At 35.1% G+C, this 26,213-nt stretch overlaps 1 pseudogene; it reads left to right on the forward strand.

Moving 5' to 3' along the window:
- The first annotated feature begins 294 nt into the window (after nucleotides 1–294).
- LOC130682661 (UBX domain-containing protein 2A-like) overlaps nucleotides 295–26,213 on the forward strand; it is a 167,133-nt pseudogene continuing 141,214 nt past the window's right edge.

Consider the following 26,213-nt stretch of genomic DNA (forward strand, 5'->3'; position numbering starts at 1 on the left):
GCTAACACTGGGTATGTCTCTTCCCTCAGGTTGTGAGGCTCTGATAATAATACCCTGCAGTTTAGGCTCTGGGGAACCAGTTTCCCCTGAGGAAGGCTTTAGGGAGAAGAGCAGAGCGCTTCGGGATATTTCAAGGGGTTCCCTCACCCTTTCCCCTGCCAAAAGTCTGAGAGGATTTTTGGCTGATACTTAACTGACAGAACCTGAACAAGCTCCTGAAAGTAAATCTCACAGTATTGCGGGGACCCTATGAGTGGGTGCCCCTGGAATTTTTAATGCTCAGACTTGTCCACAATGAGCCTCCTGAAATTTGTTGACTTCAGTTCGGATCTTCTGCCCCTGGCGCTGGTTGCTTCGGTGATTCTGGTCACTAGCTTCCGCTCCGGTAAGCCAAGACTCCTTTTCTTGCCGTTCTCTCCAGTGTTGGGTGTAAAAGTTTGTGCTACGTCTTCTGTTTTCTTATGAATCCAAGAAGAGCTGTCAATTTTTCAGTCTGTTGAGCATTTTGGTATTGTGAAGTAGAGACTTTCAAGCTGGGTACACGTGGAATAGGAAATGTCGAAAGTTGAGAAATAGCAGTTATAAAACCAATGACTCACAGAAGTTTATTAGAAAATGAGTAAAAATTTTTTTTTAAATGCAACAAAATGACCGTTCTGGAAATGGAAGCACTCAAGTCAAAATGTGGACTGAGCCTCGGGGGTGTATTGTCCTAAAGCAGGTTATGTACTGGGAAAGTGGTGACTGTTTATTCCTGATTATCACAGTGATTGCTGACAGTATTAGAATGTTCTTAAGTGATAGGGAATTGGTTAGTGGTTCTCTTTGTCAATTTTAGGGAACAGTTCAAATTTTGTTTATGATTTCCAGAGGCATAAGCAAGAAATGACTCAGGTTCAGTTTCTTGCAAAATAAGTTACATTAAGCTTTACTTGTGCGACTAAACAGGTTTGTCTGCTTAAGAAATTTTCAAGACTGGTCTCCATTTGTGTTTGATTATAACAATTCTCCCCTTTCGGTCATTCTTTTAGCAGGCTGAGAGGATGACCACCAGGATAGCCTAATTCTCGGTTACCACTTTTGATGTAGTCATGCCAAAGAATCACATGTTCTGTTTCCATTAGTTGAATCATCAGGCTCATTTATGTGGTTATTGTTAATTTCACCCACTTGTCCCATCCTGATGAATACATTTGGTCTGTGAGTGGCTGACAACAGGCACTCAAAACCCTTGAAAGTATACATCTTAGAGAGGTTAATATAATTACCATAAGGAGAAAAACAGCCAAGGATTGAAAAATTCCCCAAAGCAGAGTCCCAGGAGCCAAGATTGAATGAATTAAATAACTCCAATGGGTTATAAGATTCAGGTTCGACCTTTCTAAATCAATTTACAATGTTTTGGATAACATATAATTGGGGTTCCAATTTTTTTTGAGTTATTTACATAGGCACAATGTGATGCACTGGCAATCACATACCCTCATTACTGATACAAACATACATGAACATGAGGATGTTTTATTTCAGAAGGTGGTGGTATAGGTGGGCTTCCACTTAAATTAACTTCTATGGTGTGAGCAACCTGATAATTGAACTAGAGTTTTTATGAAAGCAAAAGAAAAGCAAAGGTTAATATTTCAGTCAAATTATAAATTTGGTTTCTGAATGTGGAGAATAGCCAGTTGAGAAAATTTCTAGATTTGAGTTTGGAGCATCTTTAGATGGTGGAATGAGGACTGTAGTTTTAGTTTGATGGATTTTTCTAGTTTGTAGTTGGACTATCTTTGATGACATCATCAAGTGTTCTGTTGAAATCTCCTGAGTGGCCCATACAGCCACAGGCCTGAATGTAGTCCTTACACAATCTGTGGTGGTGGATTTCTGAACTTTGCAAGTAGATACAAATAGGATTAGAGACCCAGGTCAACTTAGTCTTGCAAAATAAGCTAAATTGAGCTTCACTTGTGTGACTAAATTGTTTTTATTCCACTCAGGGAATGTTCAAGGCTGGTCTCCATTTGTTTTTGATTTGAATAGAAACCAGAAGACATCTAGACATTTTTAAATACAGGTTAAAATTCATACATATTTATATGTTGTGAATTGGTATTTAGTAAAATATCACTTTGCTTTAGATACATTATTCATAATTTAAGTAATGTTGACAAAGTTTACATATATTCATCATAATAATATTGGAAAATGCAACATCTTGCAACTAAACATTATTAAATGTATATACAGCAGTGACACTGGAGAAGAAAACTAAATCCAAGATTAATTTATAGTAGTTGAAATTCCTTGACATCTTTACTTTTAAAATCTAAATTTACTTTTGTAGACATGTCTTAGAACCATTATGAATGGGATTAAAGATAGATTTTATTTCCAAAGTTAAACTGTATACTTTGTATTAGTGGTCAAAATCATGTAAAAGTAAAATTATTTACATGTTTTTTTTGTAAAAGAAGAATGTCTCAGCAAAAAATTGATCATATGTAGAAAGTCAATTTAATTATAACTTGCATATTGCTCTCTAGGTGTTTAGTTAAAAGTTTGCAGGTAGTATTTTGTACAAAGTAACCCCTAGTAAAGATATATAAAGATAGGTCAACTCTCAAGTGACATAGAAAATCTGACCACTTTCTTAAGTTAGAGATGAAAGGACCCAATTATGTTTGATGTCAGTCTTCAATGGAATCCTAAAGGATCTATGTCCTGGAATGCTGCATTTACAGCTCATTCTGAGTCTTGCAAAAGGATAAATTTCAAGATCCAAACTATTCTAATGAATAGGGTATCTGGAAAGCCATTCTTCATTTAAGTGCATTTAAATTACATGGGCCTACAACATCTGAGCAGCTGTGTGACTTTGGTCAATGTTCTCTTTGTTTCCTTCCGACTTATTTCTTACTCTTACTACATGAATAATGATTTAAAAAAATAAATTTCAGAATTTGTATTATATAGAATAAACAATTGTGTGTTAAGATACTGTTTCACTAATTTTCAGTGTAACAAATCTGTATATATATCACTGCATTAACCATTTGTTTATTCGCATAAATGTGCACAATAGGATATAAATTCCTTATAATAATTTATGTAGTAGACTACATAAATAAAAGTAATTTTGTGAAATAAAAGTAAACTGTTCATATGAATAACATAATTTCAGTAACTACATATTGAATGTATAATATAAATATTATTTGCCATTTAATTGTTTTTAAAAACAAAGGAAAATCAACTCATGGGGTTTACTAAATTTTGAATATTCTTATATGAATATTGTGATTGTTCATAAGTTATATTTGCTATCTGCAGTAATACCAAAGGTACCTGTTGAGGGAAATGTTATCTTTGGAGTGTTTGTTTTTTATAAAACACAGCTGAGTCCCCTCTATACTTTGGAGGTCTACATAAACACTCTTCACATAGTTTTCTCCATTAAAGAAAGGAAGGGGAAAAAATAAAAAAAGTAATAAAACCTAATAAAGACAAGCATCATTAACTTTGATAAATTTACTGAAAATTTGTGGGGCCACATTGCATATTGCATGGCTATCTTCCCTCTCCTTGGTTTTTCTAGTCTCTTCTGGATTCTAACCCACCTTCAGCCGAGAACTCAGTTTATTTTAATTTTTTTCCTTTTATCTGGATTGAAAAGGCTCTCATCAAATTTTATCTAGGATCTCAGCTGAACCAGATTCCTTACATTTATAAGGATCTACGTTCACTTTAAGGTAGTTCTGGTTAGGGGAAGCTTTTTTCTTTGTCAGAGATTAAACATTGGTAGCGTTTTGCAAATTTGCTCCCAAAAAGCTCTTCTAGCAGGTAAGGATAATACAAGGCACTTACTTATTCGACTGGAGATTCCTTCTTGGTCATCTCTAATTCTTCTCTCATTTTTTTTCTCAATTTTATAATCTTTTGGCCTAAATTGGGTCACTGATTCTTGATTCTGTTCTATTCCTTTGATATTATGTGAGCTTCTTATATTCAACCTTGACCCATTTTACACAGAAGGTCTGTTTCTCTCCAGCCTGGTCAGATCTGAACTAGACTCTAGCAGATCCTAAGTAGCTGAATGATGTGTAGCGGCCTTTCTTTCTGAAGGGGAAGCATTAGAGTTTATTTGTGGCTTGGAAAGAAAGATGAGAACCCAGTCTGTGCCTTCCCTTGCTTTCCCATACTCGGAATGAGCATTATCTTTATGGTTCAGATCCCTACATGCTGGGATAAATAACCAAAGGTAAATCTCTGCACAACTTACCCGTATGTCCAGACTGCCTCCTTCCAGGTGAAAAAAACGTTTCTTCTATCAAATCTGTTTATTTTTAGAGTCAGAACACTTCACACTTCTGTCACTATTACCATTTTATTTTAACCTCTTGACTACAGTTGAATTCACCTCCAAAGATAGTTTGATGAAAATTTGGCATGTTCTCCATTACTGCAACAGAAATGTGGACATCTTTTAACAGTCTTACGTTTTTTTCCTTTAATTTCACAAGTGCTGCTCTCAGCTGATGATAATCACTGAGTTATTACTGGTCACATAAAATCTGTTAGAACTGACTCCAGCTTGGTAGTAAACTGGTAGGTTTATTCTGATAAGGACAATTCATATTTTTTGAGAGATTTGACATATAATAATGAAACTATTTTTTAAAAGCAGAGAAGGTGCTATTCGGGTTATCTATTTCTTACCAAGGGAGTTTTGTACTTTAGGTCTTTTGTGTCTTTCAGGGAGTTTGCCCACTTAACTCTAAGTTATTTTGTGACATCCATTGTTCATAATATTTCCTTACTAGCCTTTTTTAATATTTGTAGAATTAGTAGTGATATGACTTTCATTTCTGATATTGGTGTCTTTCCTTTTTCTTCTGATTAGTCTGATTAGAGGTATATCAATTTAATTGACTTACTTAAAATCATCTTTGGGTTTCATTTTTTTTTTCATTGCTTTATGTTTTGATATAATTCCCCTTATTCTGCCTATTTGGAGCTTAATTTCATGTCTTTTTCCTTGTTTCTTAAGGTGAAAACTGAGTGGTTACTTGAATCTTTTCTCTTTGTTAGTAAGAACATGTAGTTCTACAAGTTTCCCTCTAAGTATTGTTTAGGTTGCATCCAACATACACATTCTGTTCTTATTTTAAAGGTCAATATAAGATTTCTTTTTATACTTTTTATGAAAGTCATTTACCAAATGTTTGTTTTGTCAGTAATTTCTCCCAGAATGTGGCTTATCTTTTCAATCTCTAACAGTGAGTTTTTCGTAGCATAGCTTTAATTTTATTAAACCCCAATTTATTAATCTTTCATGGATTGTTTTTGATAATGTGTCAAAAACTCATCATTAAACTTGAGGCCACTTGGATTTTCTCTTGTGTGGTCTTCTGGATTTTAAAAAATAATTCTACATTTTACTTTTAGTTGCATGATCTTTTCTGAGTTAATTTTAGTGAAAGGTGTAATATCAGTGTCTTATACCTTATCATGTTTCATATACACTTAAATTGATCCTGCACCATATGTTTAATAAAAATATTCTCAGTTGAATTGCCTTTGCTTCTACTAAAACTCAGATGACTACATCTCTGTATGTTTAATCTGGAATCTTTATTTTTCCTATCAATCTATATGTTGATCCTTTCTCCAATACCGTGCTGTATTGAATATTTTAGCTTTATTAATTCTTGAAATTGAGAAGTGTAAATCCTAAAACTGTTCTTCTTCAGTATTGTGCTGGCTACTTTACATGTTTTGATTTTACATGTAAATTTTCTAATCAGTTTTTCAACACCTGCAAAATAGCTTACAGGTGTCGAATTTGGATTACATTGAATATGTAGATCGAGTTGGAAAAAAGTAACATTGTAAAAGTATCAGTTCTTATCTCTGAAGAGACTCTCTCCATTTATTTAGAGAGATTTTGTAGTTTTCTGCATAGAATCTGCACATATTTAGAGATCTTATAATCAGATTTATGTAAAAGTATTTGGGTTTTTATTGCTGTTGCCAATGGCAGTGATTTTTTAAAATGTAATTCCATATTATAATTGCTCATTCTAAGTATATTTACCATTTATCTCATAACTTCGTGTACTTATGTATTCTAGGGTTTTTTTTTATTCTTTGAAATTTTCTAAATAGACAATCATGTCATCTGTGAACAAATACAGCTTTATTTCTTCCTTCTGTTGGGAAGGAAAGGACTCGGCTCGGTGTCGTAGGGAAGTCAGATATAATGAGACAAGAGATCAAAGTCAAGAAAACAAAGTAAGTTTTAATACACTCTGCACAGAGTAACAAAGCAGGTCTGCCTAAGTTAAGACAGGCTGCTCATTCTGAGGCTTCTTTTTTGTGGTTTTGGCAGGGCAGAGAGGTCCTTGATTGACAGCTGTCAGCTCTCTAGGCTTGTTCTGATTGGTGAAATAGGGACAGGAGCTGTGCTGTGCCTGCGCCTCTGATGTTTCTGATCGAGGGGTCCCTGGACATTACCTGAGTCACTCTTGGCCCCTGTGGCTTCATCTGATCAACCCTCTGAGTCATTTCTGGCTTTCTGGCTCTATTTGAGCAACTCCCTGAGTCATCTTTGCGGGCCCATGCTCCTTTTCATCCCGCTCATTTCTGTCTGTTTGCCTAACACTTCAAAATCTGCGTGCCTTCCATTTTCTTTCCTTGCATTTTTGCCCTGCCAGTCAGAAGTGCCATGTTCAATGTTGTTGAATAGGAATGATGAAAGAGTACATTCTTCCATTGTTTAAAATTCTGATAAGAAAGTAACAGTTTATTACCATTACAATGATGTTGAATACATGTTCTTTTCCAGGTTGACACAGTGTCACCGTATTCCTAGTTTTCTGACATTAATCACTGTAAATTAATGTGGATTTTTTCACATGCATTTTTTCTCTGTCAATTGACATATCATATGATTTTTCTTCTTTTGCTTATGGATGGGGTAAATCCCATTGTTTGCTTTTCAAAAGTTGAACCAGCATTGTACACGTAGAATAAGTGTGCCTTGGTTGCATTAGTTGAGAATTCTTACATGTATTTTCATGAGAGGTATCAGCCTGCAATTTTCCTTTCTTGTAATACCTTTATCTGTTTCTGATATTAAAGTAGTGCAAGTTAGGCAATGATTGCTCCTTCTTTTTTAAATTTTTCTATTAAAACATGTAAGAACTGGTTCCAATTCTTCCTTAAGTTCTTGGTAGAGCTGACCTATGAAACTATCGAGGACTGATTTTCTTTCGAAGAAGGTTAATAATTATTCATTCAATTTTTCAATAGGTACAGGCCTATTTAGATTACCTTTTTCCTTGTAAAAACTATGGCTGTTTGTATCTTCAGTGGAATTGTTCCATTTCTTATCATCACCAAATTTGTAGATATAAAATTGGCCTTAATATTCATTTATTGTCCTTTTAATGTCCATTAAGTGTTCATGAGATTGAATTAATGTGCATAAGACTGTTAGTGATGATTCACTCTTCAGTTTCTCATATTAGTATTTTATGTCTTTTTATTATTCAATTTGGTTAGATGTTTATCAATTATATTGATCTCACTGAAAATACAACTTTCTGGTTCCATTGATTTTTCTCTGTTGTTTTCCTGTTTTTCATTCATTGGCTTTGCTCCTATTTTTATTGCTGCTTTTCACTTGATTGCTTTAGGCCTAAAATGATCATCATTCTGTTTTCTAATGTGGAAGTATAGATTATGAACTTTAGATTTTTTTCTAACATGCATTTTACTGTTATATATTTTCCTCTACGTAACTGCTTTCACTGTGACCTACAAATTTAGGTAAATCGTGTTTTCAATTTCATTAAGTTCAAAACTTCTTTTAAAGTTCTCTTCAGATTTCTTCTTGATACAAATGCTATTCTGAAATGTGTTGCTTAATCTTCTAATAATTGAGTATTTTTTCAGCTACCTTTCTTGTATTGATGTATCTTGGAGTTCCATTAGTCTTACAATAGCATTATATGATTTGTATTTTTTTTATGTTTAATTGATGGGATTTTTGCCCAGAAGGTGACCAGATTTCCACATGGGCTTGGGAGGAGTGTTTCTTCTACAGTTGCTGGATGGAGTGTTCTGTAAATGCCAATTAGATCAACTTGATCAATAGTGTTACTTGGTCAGCTAGTACCTTACTGATTTTCTGCCTGCTTTATTTATCAGTTACTAAAAGAGGGGAGTTGAAGTATCCTTTTTTTTGGTCTTTTTCACTTTCTCTCTTGCCCCATTTTGATTCTTCTATCCTTTAGTGCACTTGACTGATTATGGCCTCCATCAAAATATTCTGTCTTTCTCTCTTGCTCTCTCTCATTGTTACATCATTGCAACAATAAAGTATATAACAATAATCAATGCATATGGTTATGATTGTACTTTAGCACACTTGTTTTGACAAGCCAACTAACTGTATTTTAAACTTTAAAAGACATACAAATCACTTGGGAATCTTGTTAAAAATGCAGATTCCTGAGCTCCACTCTAAGACATTAATATTGGATTTGTCTACTTTGATTTGAAGTTCTATCATTTTTTGCCTTGCCTATTTTGCATACATGTTAATATGCAGACATATTAAGTGTTAGTGTGTCTCATTGGGAAATTAATACCTTTATGCCAAGTCTGCTTTCAGCCTGATATTTTCCATTGTTCTGAAGTCTGCTTTTTCTGAAATGATTATAGCTACTCTTTTTTTCTTTAAGCATGGTATATCTTTCTTTACCTCTTCAGTTTAACTTATCAGTGTCTTTATAATTAATGTTTCTTGTAGACAACATATATTTTGATTTTTAATTTGTTTAATGTACACTGACAATCTCTGTTAATGCTGTAGTTAAAGCTTTTACATTTAAAGGGTTGTGGATATTGAGATAATATATACAATATCTGTAACAGTCTTTTATTCATTGCTTTATTTTTTCTACTTTTATTGCCATCTTGCTTTAATTGAGGATTTTTTAAATTAAAGTATCATAGATACAATCTTTTGATGGTTTCTCATATACAAACGAGCGGTTCAACATTTACCCATATTCTCAAGCCCTCACCCCCTCCACTGAGGTCCTTGTCTATCAATTAAGTAATGTTAGAGAGTCATTAATTGTACTCTTCATGCTGTACTACCATCCCAGTGACCTACCTATATTGTGATTGTGAATTATTGTGGCCCTTAATCCCCTTTTCCCTCCCTCCCCAACCAACATCCCCAACCCTTCTGCTTTGGTAACCACTAGTCCCTTCTTGGTGTCTATGAGTCTACTGCTTTTCTTTTGGTTCCTTCTGTTTCACTTTGTTTTTATACTCCAGAAGTGAGTGAAATCATTTGGTATTTGTCTTTCTCCACCTGACTTATTTCACTAAGCATAATATCCTCCAGCTCCATCCATGTTGTTGCAAATGGCAGGATTTTTTCTTTTTATGGCTGAATAGTATTCCATTGTGTATATGTACCAATCTTCTTTATCCATTCATCTATTAATGGACACTTAGGTTGTTTCCATATCTTGGCTATTGTAAATAGTGCAACAATGAACATAGGGGTGCCTGAGGAGATGTGTTCAGGAAGAAGTTGCTCATGTTTATATTTAAGAAGTTTTTTTCTGTGTTTTCTTCTAAGAGTTTTGTGATTTCATGACTTACATTTGGGTCTTTGATCCATTTCAAATTTACTTTTGCATATGGAGTTAGATAATAATCTAGTTTCATTCTCTTACGTGTAGCTGTCCAGTTTTTCCAACACTAGTTGTTGAAGAGGCTGTCTTTACCCCATTGTATATTAGTTGACCATATATGTGTGGGTTTATAACTGGCCTCTTTATTCTGTTTCATTGATCTATGGTTTGGTGTTTGACAATTTTGGAGAATTCTGACATTATTAGTTCAAATATTTCTTTCCTGCTACTCTTTTATTACTTCAATTTTTTATGTTATTTCAGTTACAGATGTTACTCCTTTTTAATTATCCCACTGTTCTTGGATTTTCTTTTTATTCTGTTTTTAGTTCTTTTTTCTTTTGCACATCAGTGTGGGAACTTTCTATTGATGTCTATTAACATATCTTCCAGCTAACTGATTCTTTCATTGGCTATGGCCAGCCTACTGACACACCCATAAACAGTGTTCATGTCTGTTACATTGTTCCTGATTTTTAGTATTTCTTTTTCTTTATTTTTGCATCAGAGACCTTATCATATTAAGCACAGTTATTTTAAATTCCTTTCTGATAATTGTAAACCATGTCATATTTAAGTGCAGTTCTGATGCTTGCATTATTTATTCAGTGTCATACAATTGGTTTGAAATTTTGTTGTTGAAAAGCAAAGACTATGTTTTGTGTAACTGGAACTGGGGTAAATAGACCTTCAGTATGAGGTTTTTTATGGTAATTTGGCTCAGAGTTGGGCTTTGGTTAACATTTGCTATAGCTGTAGGTGCCAGTGGCCTCAGCTTCCTCTGTTATTATAGTTTTTGACTTCCCTGTTGTCTTTGAGTTACCTAAAAACTGCTCCCTAGACACTCTCTGTTAGAACCTTTCACTGTAATCTACTGGTATTATATTGGAGTCTTGTTTATGTGGTGGTAAAGTATGGGGGACTGGAAACATCCTGTAATCATATAATTAATTCTCAGTTCTTTCAGTGGCCCTGTGCTCCTGGGTTCTGACCTTCATTAGGGTTTCTTAGCTTTCCACTCCCCTTATGTGAGATTTGGAAAGTGGGAAGGGATTTGAGTCCAGGAGATTCCCTTCCCCCAGGTGGGATAAGGCTCTGATAAAGTCTTTTCCAGAGTAGCCTGTCATATGGTGATGTCTCTGGGAATATTTAATAGAGTTTTTTTTTCCCTCCTGTCAGAGCCAAGAGCATAACTTTATTGGTTCTTTGCTTTCAGAAACTAGTGGGGTTCCTGGAATTAAGATGCATAAAAGTATAAGGACCTTCATAAGACTATGACTAGGAGTTTCCTTCAGCTAGTCTATGCTCAGCTTCCAGCATGTGGTCACAGTCACCATGTGTTTCTCTCAGCTTATGGCTTCAGGTCTCCTGTTTTAGATAAGATTGATATTGGCTATATCTCTCTGGTAAGATTGATCTTGACTAATTCTCTGGTTTAACTGTTTCCAGATTTTAGGATGACATTCTGCCCTGTGACCTCAGTTCTCTAACAGATACTAGAAAAGTTGACTTTCAATTTGTTCAGCTGTTTTTCTTCTGTAAGGAGCAGAGCAATAACCTCCAAGGTCTTAACATGTCAGAGCTGGAAACCAGAAGTGTGTTCAAATTTTAAAATTCTATCTGACATATATGCCTTTCATTTCTATGAAATATAATTAATGCCATTTTAGAATTTCCAATCTGTTATCTTTTGTGTGCCTGATTGTTGTGACTTTGTGCTTTTTTTGAGATTAATTATTTTTCAATCATTACAAATTTCTCCTCCACTAATTTTACACTTATAATGCATACTATTTCCATATTTTTAGGTCATGAATCATTGTCATCACATTGAATATTAAGGTACTTTTACTTACGCTTTTATTTGCTGCCCCACTTATATATATTTTGTCATAGATTTAAATTGTTTTAAGAAACCAACACACACTTTATTACTATTTTACACAGTCATTGTAATTCAGAAGTTCCAAATATTTAGTCCTTTCTATGCTCTTCATTTCTGATTGTGTATGAGAAAATCCTCACAAATTCATTTTTCTACTGCCTAAATATATCCTCTAGGATTTTATTTCAGATAATGTACTTGTTTGTCTATGCTTTTAGGGTTTTAGTTCGCTGTTTTTGGGGGGATAGGATCTTCTATTAAACTACCTCAACTCATTTAGATACTGAGTTTTCATTTTTGTCTCCTTAATCTCATAAAATTCTCAAAACAAAATTTCAATTTTCCCAAATTGGCAAATGTACTTAGGTAAAAGTGGCTTCCACATGTGTTTACTTCTTTGTGTTTGAATTTCACTTCAACTGTGGTTGGTAAATCCTTATTCTCTGAAATACCATATGATTTCAAAAAGATGTCTTTCATGTATCTGTTTATGGTATTAAGCAGGATGGTTGTCTGAATAACCTAACCTACCATTTCTGGAAGTGAGAACTAATTTTTATTATTGGTAAGTAAGAAATGAAAAACAATATTCATACAGATGTCTTCATCTGTGTGTGTGTATATATGCATGTATGTAGGGATGTATATATATGTACTTGTATACCTTTATACCTTACAGCATGTTAGGATACTTCTCTTAGGTACTTAAAGGAAATGGTGATGATACTCTTAGTAGCAGTGTGAGCAGCAGTAGTGAAAATCAAAGCAGAGAGGTACTTTGTTGTATTGCTCTTAGGACTTAGTCACTCCAAAAGCCTTAAACACATCTAACTAGAAAAAAGTTATTATGCCAACATGATATTATTATAGTGCCAACATGATAGAAATACAATAACAAGCATTTTGACCTTTTGACAAATATACTACATTGAAATAACAATTAATTTATTCTTAGAATGATAGTGAGATACATACTAAACTTATCTCCCTTTAATGGGAGAAAGACATTCTGAAATTTAATGTAATTTGTTCAATATTATATAGCTAATTTGTGGTGGAGTTGCCTTAACCTGGAAAATCAATTGCCATTGTAGGTGGCCTTTGTAACTTGTAAAGACAAAGCAGGTAATTTTAGTGGATCCATATAACACTTAAAATGATTATATTGTGACACAATACTTACATAATTCTGTCAAACCAAAGCTGAGGCTTTTTCATGTGTATTTACTGGTCAAAGTTAATTTAAATTCAAGTTCATTATTGTCATATTCTTGACAATAAGAAAATATATTATGTGGAATAGCACTAAATATCTTGGGCCCAAAGAAATTAGAATGAAAAATCAGAATGAGAAAAGTACTGAGAACACTGAAATTAGTAGAACACCTAATAGTCAAAACTAATACTTACAGACTGCTTATTAGCAGGAATACTTTAATTTTAAAGCAAGAAATAGAAAAGTATCAAACTTTTCACTGGAGATAATGATTCATATCCTTTAGTGACATGAGACCAATTTCAGCAAGCATTTCACCAAATTATTTTCCATTTCCTTTTATGGCTTCCAAAGCAAAATATGAACCGAGTCAAAAGCATTTTCTAAGTTTTAAGTGAAGTTTTCAGTGTAGAATTCAAGTCTGAAGCATGTTGACTTAGTTTTGCCCAAACCTAAGATCTTTTCTAGCAACAAAGACAAACCTTATCTTTGTCTGGCTACACCCCTCCACTGTACAGTGTGTGATTGTAAATTCCTATAGCCATCCATCCATCTGTCATCCCAGTTTTGGTCATCCCAGGATTAGTCTCACTTTTATGATCCTAGTAATTATTACTTAATAGGACTGACAAACACCTATATGTAATAATAGTGACATGAAGGAATGGATATGTTTTTAATACAGTTGTGCAAACTATAAGATACAAGACGAATTATTGTTTTAAATGTCAACTCCGAGAGTCATCTTAAATTTTAAATGAAATAATCAGGAGGAATAATTTCAATGATTGAAATGTTAGGACTTTCTGTCATATCCATGAAAATAGTTTTGACCATGATTTTCTTCTGTAGATAGAAACACCAACTCAGTCCTTGAAAATATGAAACTGCCAAGTGTACAAGTGGGAGCATATTTTTAAATAAAACAAAAGTACTGAGGAATACAGAGTTGAAAAATTGAAACAATTATTGTCCCTGAGAGCTTAAATTCAGATGATTTGCAGTATCCCATAAATATATGATGCTATTTGCTCTATTTATAAAATGTACCATTTGACTCACTTACTTTATGGTATTTATATCTCCTATGGCCACACTTTTAGAAAGCTATTTTTATGAAAGCTTTGGAAAGGTCTTTAACTTTTTTGCTGTCATAAACTTTTCAAAGGTGGTGACACAAACATTGAGTTTTATAAAAGAATCCACAACTAATACTATGACTTTCTCTTACTCAATATTTTGTTGTAAATTTCAAGGAAAACATATACTTGTATTTTTAAAAATGAGTTCATTTTCATATTTAAGCTTTTTAAAGTTACATATACACATTGATTTTAGAAATAAGCAAAAATGTTTTCCTGTGCTAAGTAAATGTGATTTTATGTATGAATTTCTAGTTCTATTTTTCTTGAGCTCTCTTGAAATTCAGCTCAGATAAAGGCGATTAAAGTCAAATAAAAAGGTTATATAATCAGTTCTGTGTAATTTTTCTACCTTTCCCTTGTTTATGTACAGCACCATCCTTGGTTTTCTGTAGATACAGGGGGAAAACCCTTCTTAACTCAGGTCACAAATATTACAGTTACAATCAAACTCCAGAAACAGAAGTGTCCTTTGTAACAGATCCCTACCCTTTTCTAAAACAACAGTAACAATAAGTTTGGCTAAGGACCTGTGAGAATTTAAGTAGCTCCTTTTCATTTTGGGCCTTTTATTATAATGGATGCCTGCAACTGAGAATCAGTTCCCTTATGGGGAAGTGGGGGAAACCTGGCTGAAAAGAAAACTAACAACAAAACCAAACAAAAATTAAAGCAATCTGGGAAAACATATGTTGAGGGTTTTCTTTTAACCCATTCTCAATTGAAAGCATGCATCACACTTCTTAGGGGAAAAGGAGAATCCAATTTTATACTATAAAACTTTCTACAAGGAAAATCAGAGGTTATTTCCTCTTTTTAGATAACCTCTGAGGGTTATATAAAAATTCAGAGTAACAAAATCTTTTTATGTTTGAATAGCAAAGAGTTTAAGAGAAAATACTTTGTTAGTTTCAAAAAGGCAGTTCTATTTTCTTTCATTCAAATGTGAGGCCTTATAGCTATTATCTTTAGGTATCTTAAGGCTAAATATTCATGTAATTCTAAGTTATGAGGAGAAAGTAATTAAAATACTTGGAAAACTTAGTAAGAGATTTTGGAAGGAATGCAGATAGCAAGCTGTTTGAAGACCTTTGGATGCAGCAGTTATGAAGACCATATCTTATGAAGCTGAGCGGGTATTTTATTTTCTTTTATAAATAGTGATTTGCTATTTACAGTCACTTACTATTTATGAAAAATGCTATGCTTTAGAGAATAAGCATGTACAAGACTTATATTTAAAAGATCCAAGAAACAGCCAAGTTCTTCCTCCCAGAACAACAGCAAAATCTCAAGGTCCACACTTATCCACCCTTACAGTAACTATTCGTGATGCATTTCCTCTATTGAGAATGGATTTTTCCTCCTATTTATTATGGTTACTAAATATTTAAAAATCTGGGGTCTCTATTCTGGAATTAAGCTCTGTAGTCAGTATTTTTTTTAATGTATATATATTAAAGAAAGCTAACACATAGATATTTATAATATTTTAAAAATGTATCAGACCATAGTACCACATCATCCAAATACTCTAAATATTTTCATTTTAATGAATTAAGTTTATAGTATCTTACAAAAACTCTTAAAATATTTAAGGGAAATTGCACAATTGACTAGAGAAATCATCTAATGTAAGAATTATCTCCATGGAAAATATAATTGTACATAGTTTATAAATATTACTTTCCTGGTTGCAGTATGTTCAAACATACTGCCAAAAGAAAACCCTAGAGGCCAATTATAAGATTCTTTCTTCATAATGATATCTACAAAAAAGAAACTTTAGATAATGGCTATTAGATTAGAAACAAAGGAAACAGTGTTTGTGTAAAAATATAAGACACATGGTTGATATTACCTGGGTTTGTTAGTCACTAGATTCCCATGCATCTGGATATTTTCTTCATCCCATCAAGTTGACCAGAAAGAGTTGCCTAAGCATTTTCTCAGGAATGTAGTATTCTCCCCAAAAGAGGTAAATATTATGCAACATAGATGCCCTAGATCAGGTTGGAAACAATTTTTGTTTGTTTGCAACCCTGTAAACTGAGATTTGCAAAATGGCAGGAATCATTAAAGAACCATAGAAAGCTAAACTCTGATTAAATTTCATTCAATGTGAACACACCCCCATTCCTCAATGAATAGCTCTGGGGCACTGAATCCTGGCACTCTAGTTAGTTGCAAATGCAAAATCTTTTATAGTAGGAAGAGCAAAGTTCATAACTCTTTTCAATTATTTTTGATAAACCATAAACAAGGATTTATTTGCATTTTTAATTCTATCTTTGGGTATGTTAAAAGCAATATAGTTTTATTATTATTTGGGAAGATGATTTATGGTATCCATTTAAAAAATTTTGAATTTCAAGTTTAGGGAATATGGGTCACACTTGAAATAGGTACAAACAAATGTTTCTGTTTGCATATTTGTTTTTGTGTCAAAATATGGCCAGTCTATCAGATCAAACTGACAAATCAAACAGGCTGCAAACTCCTGTTGTCCTTCAAAAAACACTCTGCCTTTAACTAACTTTAACTAAATATTCCTCTCCTGGACTTTGCCAACTCTTATTTCCTATAACCCATTGAGCCTCTTTCCTTTGATTGGCCTACACATCAATGGCTTCTCTTCAAGATATTACTAAAACACAAATATCTCTTATTCCTCATTCCAACTCTGCCCATGGCAACTGTCCATGTCTTAGAATCCAAAGGCTTAACTATATTTTTTAGATGGGAAATGAATAATGTGTCTCTCTCTTCAACATTTACCATAGCAGCAGGAAAAGAACAAGTTAATATTTTAAATAATTATCTCAACAAATTATTTGTTTAGCATATATGTTCTTTCACTCCATTTAGTAGAAACTGGTGAAAAGCCTAATTTCTAGTAAACTCTGGAATATGGATTTATTCATGTATATATGCCAATAGAAGTTTATCATATTAATGTAAAAGTGATTATATTCCTTTGAAATATTTTATTTGTATATATGTACACACACACACACATATATATACATATGCATATACATCTAAATTGGCTGCAAAATGAATAGGAGTAAACTCATATTTTTATTACTTTATTCTCAACACTGACATAATGTACTATTTATTTTTTTATTTTTCCTGAAGTACACAGACTTCAAATAAGATATTTCACATGGTAGAATTTGGGTTATGGTCTAAAATAATAATATTATTAAAGTTAACAATGCCTTATGACTTCCATTAACTTATCATTTTCTGAGCATTTTTAATGAAAACTGTTATAGTTATGCCATTGGATTACCTAATGTAGGTCTTTTCAGATGTTATTTAATATTAGTATTAATGGAAAAAAACACTTAATTTTATTGTCCATTTCTACCATTTTACATTCTACTTTAAGCTATTAAAATAAATCATAGCTAATATACATGTAACTAGGTTTCATAGTTCAACCAACTCTCCAGCAATCTTTCATATATTTTAGCTTTAATAAACTAGAAAGTAAACATAGAGCAGTATTTCAATACTTATAAATATTTCAATGCTAAAATATTGCTATACTTGATTTTCTGATTATTTAGAAATAAAATGAACCTGAGATATGTAATTACAATAAATTTGGGATGGCTAATTATAGTTTCATGGTGTATTCCAGCTGTAGCTGAATGAAACATCATTAAAATATGTATCTTTTAGGTCTGTTTTCTTCATTATAGGGTAAAAGAGAGTCAAGGTTAAGTGTGGTTTTTCCAAGTTCATGAGCAAATTTTATCATCTGTCATTTTAAGCAAGTAATATTAAATATTAATCTTACACAAATTTAAATTCACATAAAAATATGGCAGATACGCATTTTCTTAAAATCTGTGATATTCTAGACAATGTATTTTTATTCAATCTTAAAAAAGAAACAGGTTATTAAGACATGAAAAGATAGAGGAACCTGAAATGTAGATTAATAAGTAGAGGAAGCCAATCTGAAAAGGTTGCGTTCTGTATGATTCCAACTATGTGCTATTCTGAAAAAGGCAAAATTATGGAGACATAAACAAAAATTCTAGAAGAAAAACAAACCAAAAAAAGGACATATTTTTATTAGGCTAACGTAATCTTAGGATAAATAAGTGGAAATGTTTGGAAATAAATTTCAAATATTTCATGGGTGGAAAGATACTCTGTAGAGTCTTGGTTACCAAAGTGTAAAGTTTTACTTTTGCTCTAAAGTGAGTGAGAAATCAGTTGAAGCTTCTAGGCAAGAGAGTACTATGATAGGCCTGGTTTCTGGAAAATGGATCTCACCATAACAGTTCACCCGACTGCATAAGAGATCAGCATTATGATAGTGCATTAATAATGAGATGATATAGATATAAAGACATTTGACTGAAGAAATTACTTTATCCTGACATATTCTACCACAATAATATTAATGGACACAATTTTTTCTTTGCTCACACATGCTTTGTTGTAATTACCTTTTTATAAATTTAGAAATTTAAGTGGGAAATTTAGTATAATCATTTGTTCAGGAATCTTAACCTGTATTCCTTTTGTTTCTTAACTTGCAATAATTTGACAGTCAACTCTACTTTTCCACTGAGACCACCTTCCTACAGCCATCAGCAATCTCTATTGTTCTCACTTCAGGGAAGCCTTCTAGATGGTTGTTAATATTGGCTATTGCAGATTGGAGCCAAGATGGCGGTGTGAGTAGAGCAGTGGAAATCTCCTCCCCAAACCACATATATCTATGAAAATATAACAAAGACAGCTCTTCCTAGAATAAAGACCAGAGGACACAGGACACCATCCAGACCACATCCACACCTGTGAGAACCCAGTGCCTTGTAAAGGGGATAAGATACAAGCCCCTGCCCCACGGGACCCAAGCACCCCTCCCCCAAGCTCCCTGCGGGAGAAGAGTAGGCAGAGCGGGAGGGAGACGGAGCCCAGGACTGCTGAGCACCCAGCCCCAGCCTTCCAGACCAGAGTGCAGACACAGTGCGTGCGTGCGGAGCCCTGGATACTAGGGAAATAGGGCAGCAAGAACAGTGAGCGGCTACCGAACGCCTGGCATGGGAGGACATAAAAAAAGTGAGAGGCCAATTTTTTTTTTTTGCTGTTTTGTTTTGGTGAGCGCTTTTTGGAAGTCTTAAAGGGATAGGGACCCCAATACTAGGGAAACAGGGCAGCAAGACAGGTGAGCAGATGCCTGAGGCTGGTGCCAGAGAATAAAGAAAAACAAGCGGCCATTTTTTATTGTTTATTTTTATTTTTTTAATTTAACAAATTTCTTTTTTTTTTTTTTGTGGTTGTTGTTTTGTTTTGGCGGGTGCTTTTTGGAAGTCTTAAAGGGGCAGGATGGGACACTTAATCCAGAGGTAGCGAATCCGGGGTTCTCTGGGCACCCTAATCCCCTGGGCTGCAGGGAGCTCGGAGGCCCCTTATGGAGAAAAATAGCCTCCAGGCCGCTCCCCCTCCAACGGGAATCCACCATTTTGGAGCACCAGCCTGAGCCAGGCCACGCCCACAGCAACAGCAGAGATAAACTCCATAGCAGCCGGGCAGGAAGCAGAAGCCCTGTCTGCGCGCAGCTGCCCAGCACAAGCCACTAGAGGCCGCTGTTCTCCCAGGAGAGGAAGGCCACAAACCAACAAGAAGGGAAGTTCTTCCAGCCGTCACTCGTCCCAGCTCTGCAAACTATTCCTATCACCATGAAAAGGCAAAACTACAGGCAGACAAAGATCACAGGAACAACACCAGAGAAGGAGACAGACCTAACCAGTCTTCCTGAAAAAGAATTCAAAATAAGAATCATAAACATGCTGACAGAGATGCAGAGAAATACGCAAGAGATATGGGATGAAGTCCGGAGGGAGATCACAGATGCCAGAAAGGAGATTACAGAAATGAAACAAACTCTGGAAGGGTTTATAAGCAGAATGGATAGGATGCAAGAGGTCATTGATGGAATTGAAACCAGAGAACAGGAACGCATAGAAGCTGACATAGAGAGAGATAAAAGGATCTACAGGAATGAAGCAATGTTAAGAGAACTGTGTGACCCATCCAAAAGGAACAATATCCACATTATAGGGGTACCAGAAGAAGAAGAGAGAGGAAAAGGAATGGAAAGTATCTTGGAAGAAATAATTGCTGAAAACTTCCCCAAACTGGGGGAGGAAATAATCGAACAGACCACAGAAGTACACAGAACCCCCAACAGAAAGGATCCAAGAAGGACAACACAAATACACATAATAATTAAAATGGCAAAGATCAAGGACAAAGAAAAAGTTTTAAAGGCAGCTAGAGAGAAAAAGGTCCCCTATAAAGGAAAACCCATCAGGCTAACATCAGACTTCTCGACAGAAACCTTACAGGCCAGAAGAGAATGGCATGATATATTAAATGCAATGAAACAGAAGGGCCTTGAACCAAGGATACTATATCCAGCACGACTATCATTCAAACATGATGGTGGGATTAAACAATTCCCAGAAAAACAAAAGCTGAGGGAATTTTCTTCCCACAAACCACCTCTACAGGACATCTTACAGGGACTGCTCTAGATGGGAGCACTCCAAGAAAGAGCACAGAACAAAACACCCAACATATGAAGAATCGAGGAGGAGGAATAAGAATGGAGAGAAGAAAAGAATCTTCAAACAGTGTATATAACAGCTCAATAAGCGAGCTAAGTTAGGCAGTAAGATACTAAAGAGGCTAAACTTGAACCTTTCGTAACCACGAATTTAAAGCCTGCAATGGCAATAAGTACATATCTTTCAATAGTCACCCTGAATGTTAAATGGACTGAATGCACCAATCAAAAGACACAGAGTAATAGAATGGATAAAAGGGCAAGACACATCCATATGCTGCTTACAAGAAACTCACCTCAAACCCAAAGACATGTACAGACTAAAAGTCAAGGGATGGAAAAACATATTTCAGGCAAACAACAGCGAAAAGAAAGCAGGGGTTGCAGTACTAATATCAGACAAAATAGACTTCAAAACAAAGAAAGTAACAAGAGGTAAAGAAGGACACTACATAATGATAAAGGGCTCAGTCCAACAAGAGGTATAACCATTCTAAATATATATGCACCCAACACAGCACCAGCATATGTGAAAAAAATACTAACAGAACTAAAGGGGGAAATAGACTGCAATGCATTCATTCTAGGAGACTTCAACACACCACTCACCCCAAAGGATAGATCCACTGGGCAGAAAATAAGTAAGGACACGGAAGCACTGAACAACACAGTAGAGCAGATGGACCTAATAGATATCTACAGAACTCTACATCCAAAAGCAACAGGATACACATTCTTCTCAAGTGCACATGGAACATTCTCCAGAATAGACCACATACTAGGCCACAAAAAGAGCATCAGTAAATTCCAAAAGATTGAAATCCTACCAACTAACTTTTCAGAACACAAAGGCATAAAACTAGAAATAAACTGTACAAAGAAAGCAAAAATGCTCACAAACACATGGAGGCTAAACAACACATTCCTAAATAATCAATGGATCAATGACTAAATCAAAATGGAGATCCAGCAATATATGGAAACAAATGACAACAACAGCACTAAGCCCCAACTTCTGTGGGACACAGTAAAAGCAGTCTTAAGAGGAAAGTATATAGCAATCCAAGCATATTTAAAAAAGGAAGAACAAGCCCAAATGAATGGTCTAATGTCACAATTATCGAAATTGGAAAAAGAAGAACAAATGAGGCCTAAAGTCAGCAGAAGGAGGGACATAATAAAGATCAGAGAAGAAATAAATAAAATTGAGAAGAATAAAACAATCGCAAAAATCAATGAAACCAAGAGCTGGTTCTTCGAGAAAATAAACAAAATAGATAAGCCTCTAGCCAGACTTATTAAGAGGAAAAGAGTCAACACAAATCAACAGTATCAGAAATGAGAAAGGAAAAATCACGACGGACCCCACAGAAATACAAAGAATTTTTAGAGAATACTATGAAAACCTATATGCTAACAAGCTGGAAACCCAGGAGAAATGGACAACTTCCTAGAAAAATACAACCTTCCAAGACTGACCCAGAAAGAAACAGAAAATCTAAACAGACCAATTACCAGCAACCAAATTGAAGTGGTAATAAAAAAACTACCAAAGAACAAAACCACCGGGCCAGATGGATTTACCTCGGAAATTTATCAGACATACAGGGAAGACATAATAACCATTCTCCTTAAAGTTTTCCAAAAAATGGAGGAGGAGCGGATACTCCCAAACTCATTCTATGAGGCTAACATCACCCTAATACCAAAACCAGGCAAAGATTCCACCAAAAAAGAAAACTACAGACCAATATCCCTGATGAATGTAGATGCAAAAATTCTCAAAAAATACTAGCAAATCAAATTCAAAAATACATCAAAAGGATCGTACACCAAGACCAAGCGGGATTCATCTCAGGGATACAAGGATGGCACAACATTCAAAAGTCCATCAACATCATCCACCACATCAACAAAAAGAAAGACAAAAACCACATGATCATCTCCATAGATGCTGAAAAAGCATTTGACAAAGTTCAACATCCATTCATGATAAAAACTCTCAGCAAAATGGGAATGGAGGGCAAGTACCTCAACATAATAAAGGCCATCTATGATAAACCCACAGCCAACATTATATTGAACAGCAAGAAGCTGAAAGCATTTCTTCTGAGATCGGGAACTAGACAGGGATGCCCACTCTCCCCACTGTTATTTAACATAGTACTGGAGGTCCTAGCCATGGCAATCAGACAAAACAAAGAAATACAAGGAATCCAGATTGGTAAAGAAGAAGTTAAACTGTCACTATTTGCAGATGACATGATACTGTACATAGAAAACCCTAAAGACTCCACCCCAAAACTACTAGAACTGATATCGGAATACATCAAAGTTGCAGGATACAAAATCAACACACAGAAATCTGTGGCTTTCCTATACAGTAGCAAAGAACCAACAGAAAGAGAAATCAGGCAAACAACTCCATTCACAATTGCATCAAAAAAAATAAAATACCTAGGAATAAACTTAACCAAAGAAGTGAAAGACTTATACTCTGAAAACTACAAGTAACTCTTAAGAGAAATTAAAAGGGACACTAACAGATGGAAACTCATCCCATGCTCATGGTTAGGAAGAATTAATATCGTCAAAATGGCCATCCTGCCCAAAGCAATATACAGATTTGATGCAATCCCTCTGAAACTACCAGCAACATTCTTCAATGAACTAGAACAAATAATTCAAAAATTCATATGGAGACACCAAACACCCCGAATAGCCAAAGCAACACTGAGAAAGAAGAATAAACTAGGGGGGATCTCACTCCCCAACTTCAAGCTCTACTATAAAGCCATAGTAATCAAGACAATTTGGTACTGGCACAAGAACAGAGCCACAGACCAATGGAACAGACTAGACAATCCAGACATTAACCCAGACATATATGGTCAATTAATTTTTGATAAAGGAGCAATGGACATACAATGGCGAAATACAGTCTCTTCAACAGATGGTGCTGGCAAAACTGGACAGCTACATGTAGGAGAATGAAACTGGACCATTGTCTAACCCCATATACAAAAGTAAACGCAAAATGGATCAAAGACCTGAATGTAAGTCATGAAACCATTAAACTCTTGGAAGAAAACATAGGCAAAAACCACTTAGACATAAACATGAGTGACCGCTTCTTGAACATATCTCCCCGGGCAAGGAAAACAACAGCAGAAATGAACAGGTGGTACTATATTAGGCTGAGAAGCTTCTGTACAGCAAAAGACACCATCAATAGAACAAAAAGGAACCCTACAGTTTGGGAGAATATATTTGAAAATGACAGATCCGATAAAGGTTTGGCTTCCAGAATATATAAAGAGCTCACACGCCTCAACAAACAAAAAACAAATAACTCAATTAAAAACTGGGCAGAGGAACTGAACAGACAGTTCTCCAAAAAAGAAATACAGATGGCCAACAGACACATGAAAAGATGCTCCAATTCGCTAATTATCAGAGAAATGCAAATTAAAACTACAATGAGGTATCACCTCACACCAGTAAGGATGGCTGACATCCAAAAGACAAACAACAACAAATGTTGGCGAGGCTGTGGAGAAAGGGGAACCCTCCTACACTGCTGGTGGGAATGTAAGTTAGTTCAACCATTGTGGAAAGCAGTATGGAGGTACATCAAAATGCTCAAAACAGACTTACCATTTGACCCAGGAATTCCACTCCTAGGAATTTACCCTAAAAACACAGCAATCAAGTTTGAGAAAGACAGATGCACCCCTATGTTTATCGCAGCACTATTTACAATAGCCAAGAATTGGAATCAACCTAAATGTCCATCAATAGACGAATGGATAAAGAAGATGTGGTACATATACACAATGGAATACTACTCAGCCATAAGAAAAGGGCAAATCCTACCATTTGCAGCAACATGGATGGAGCTGGAGGGTATTATGCTCAGTGAAACAAGAAAAGCAGACAAAGAGAAATACGAAATGATTTCACTCATCTGTGGAATATAAGAACAAAGGAAAAAATGAAGGAACAAAACAGCAGCAGAATCACAGAACTGAAGAATGGACTAACAGGTACCAAAGGGAAAGGGACTGGGGAGGATGGTTGGGTAGGGAGGGATAACGGGGGGGAGAAGTAGGGGGGTATTAAGATTAGCATGCATGTGGGGGTGGGAGAAAGGGGAAGGCTGTACAACACAGAGAAGGCAAGTAGTGATTCTACAACATTTGCTATGCTGATGGACAGTGACTGTAAAGGGGTTTATAGGGGGGACTTGTTATAGGAGAGAGCCTAGTGAACATAATATTCATCATGTAAGTGTAGATTAATGACACCAAAAAATAAATTAATTAATAAAATAAAGCAGTTCCTGTGTGGAGACCTCCAATGAGTTCTACACAAGGGTATAAAGGGCATATAAAAGTGGAGGCAAAGGGTCTGTTTGTGTTTATACAGAGGATCAAAGCCTAATTGGACTACCCAGAAAATGAACTAAGATACGATATGAAAAAGAACTTCCAACATCAGCACTCTCTGGAAGACTCATGCCAGAAGATGATCATCAAAAAACCACAACAAAGATCCACGCACTGCTACAGCTGTGGATGCACTCATCCCACCAGTTCCTGGACTTGCCATGGGAATGAAGAAGGATATATCTAAGCTGGCCTGTGCATACAGTAAAAGAACAAATTTGCCTGGATCTATACTTTTGGAACTCAACCAAGAATTAGGAGAAGTGCAAATTGTAGTGCTCCAAAATCTTACAACTTCAGACTATTTACTGTTAAAAGAACATATGGGCTGTGAACAGTCCCCAGGAATGGGTTGTTTTAATTTGTCTGATTTCTCTCAGACTGTTCAAGTTCAGTTGGACAATATCCACCATATCATAGATAAGTTTTCACAGATGCCTTAGGTGCGTAACTGGTTTTCTTGGTTTCACTGGAAATGGCTGGTAATTACAGGTATGCTTTGGTTATGTAACTATACTCCTATTATGTTAATGTGTGTGCGCAATTTAATTAGTAGTTTAAAACCTATACATGCTGAAGTTTCTCTACAGGAAGATATGTCAAAAAATAATCAATCTTCCCATGTTTTCTTCCGCCTGCTACTTCTATAGCTTTTCTTCTTCCTTCCTAATTACAACCCTTAAATAGAATTCGTGCCTCATATCAAATTTACCGAGTATCATAATTCCTCCAAGTGGTAAAGATACCTCAAGACAAATGCTGGACATAGAAGCCACAGGGCATAAATATGCAAAGAAGTAAAAAGCTAACCTTTTCAAAGAATATTGCTTCTCTCTCACCAAGTTTACATTTCCTTGTATGGTCCCGGAAGATGACTGGTTAGCCAGAGACAGGTAAGATTCCTCAAGGGAGGAACAACCTAAGACAGGCACAGTTGCAGGGGGGCCATCAGGTGAGAAATTGGGGATCAACAGAGGTGAGGTTTAGAACCTCACCCCCTCTGTTCTGAGAGAAATCTTCTGCATACGTGGATGTTTTATTGCCCTTGTCTAGCTTGGATTAACACATAGTCTACAGGCACACACCTGATCATCTACATTTGCTCTCTTACAACACTAAACTATGTTTTCTACCTTTATCTTTTATCTACCTACCACTTCAGCATTTTATCAAAAATAATAATAATAAAGAGTGAAATGTGGTAT

Source organism: Manis pentadactyla, chromosome 2, assembly GCF_030020395.1.
Source record: "Manis pentadactyla isolate mManPen7 chromosome 2, mManPen7.hap1, whole genome shotgun sequence".
Lineage (NCBI taxonomy): Eukaryota > Metazoa > Chordata > Mammalia > Pholidota > Manidae > Manis > Manis pentadactyla.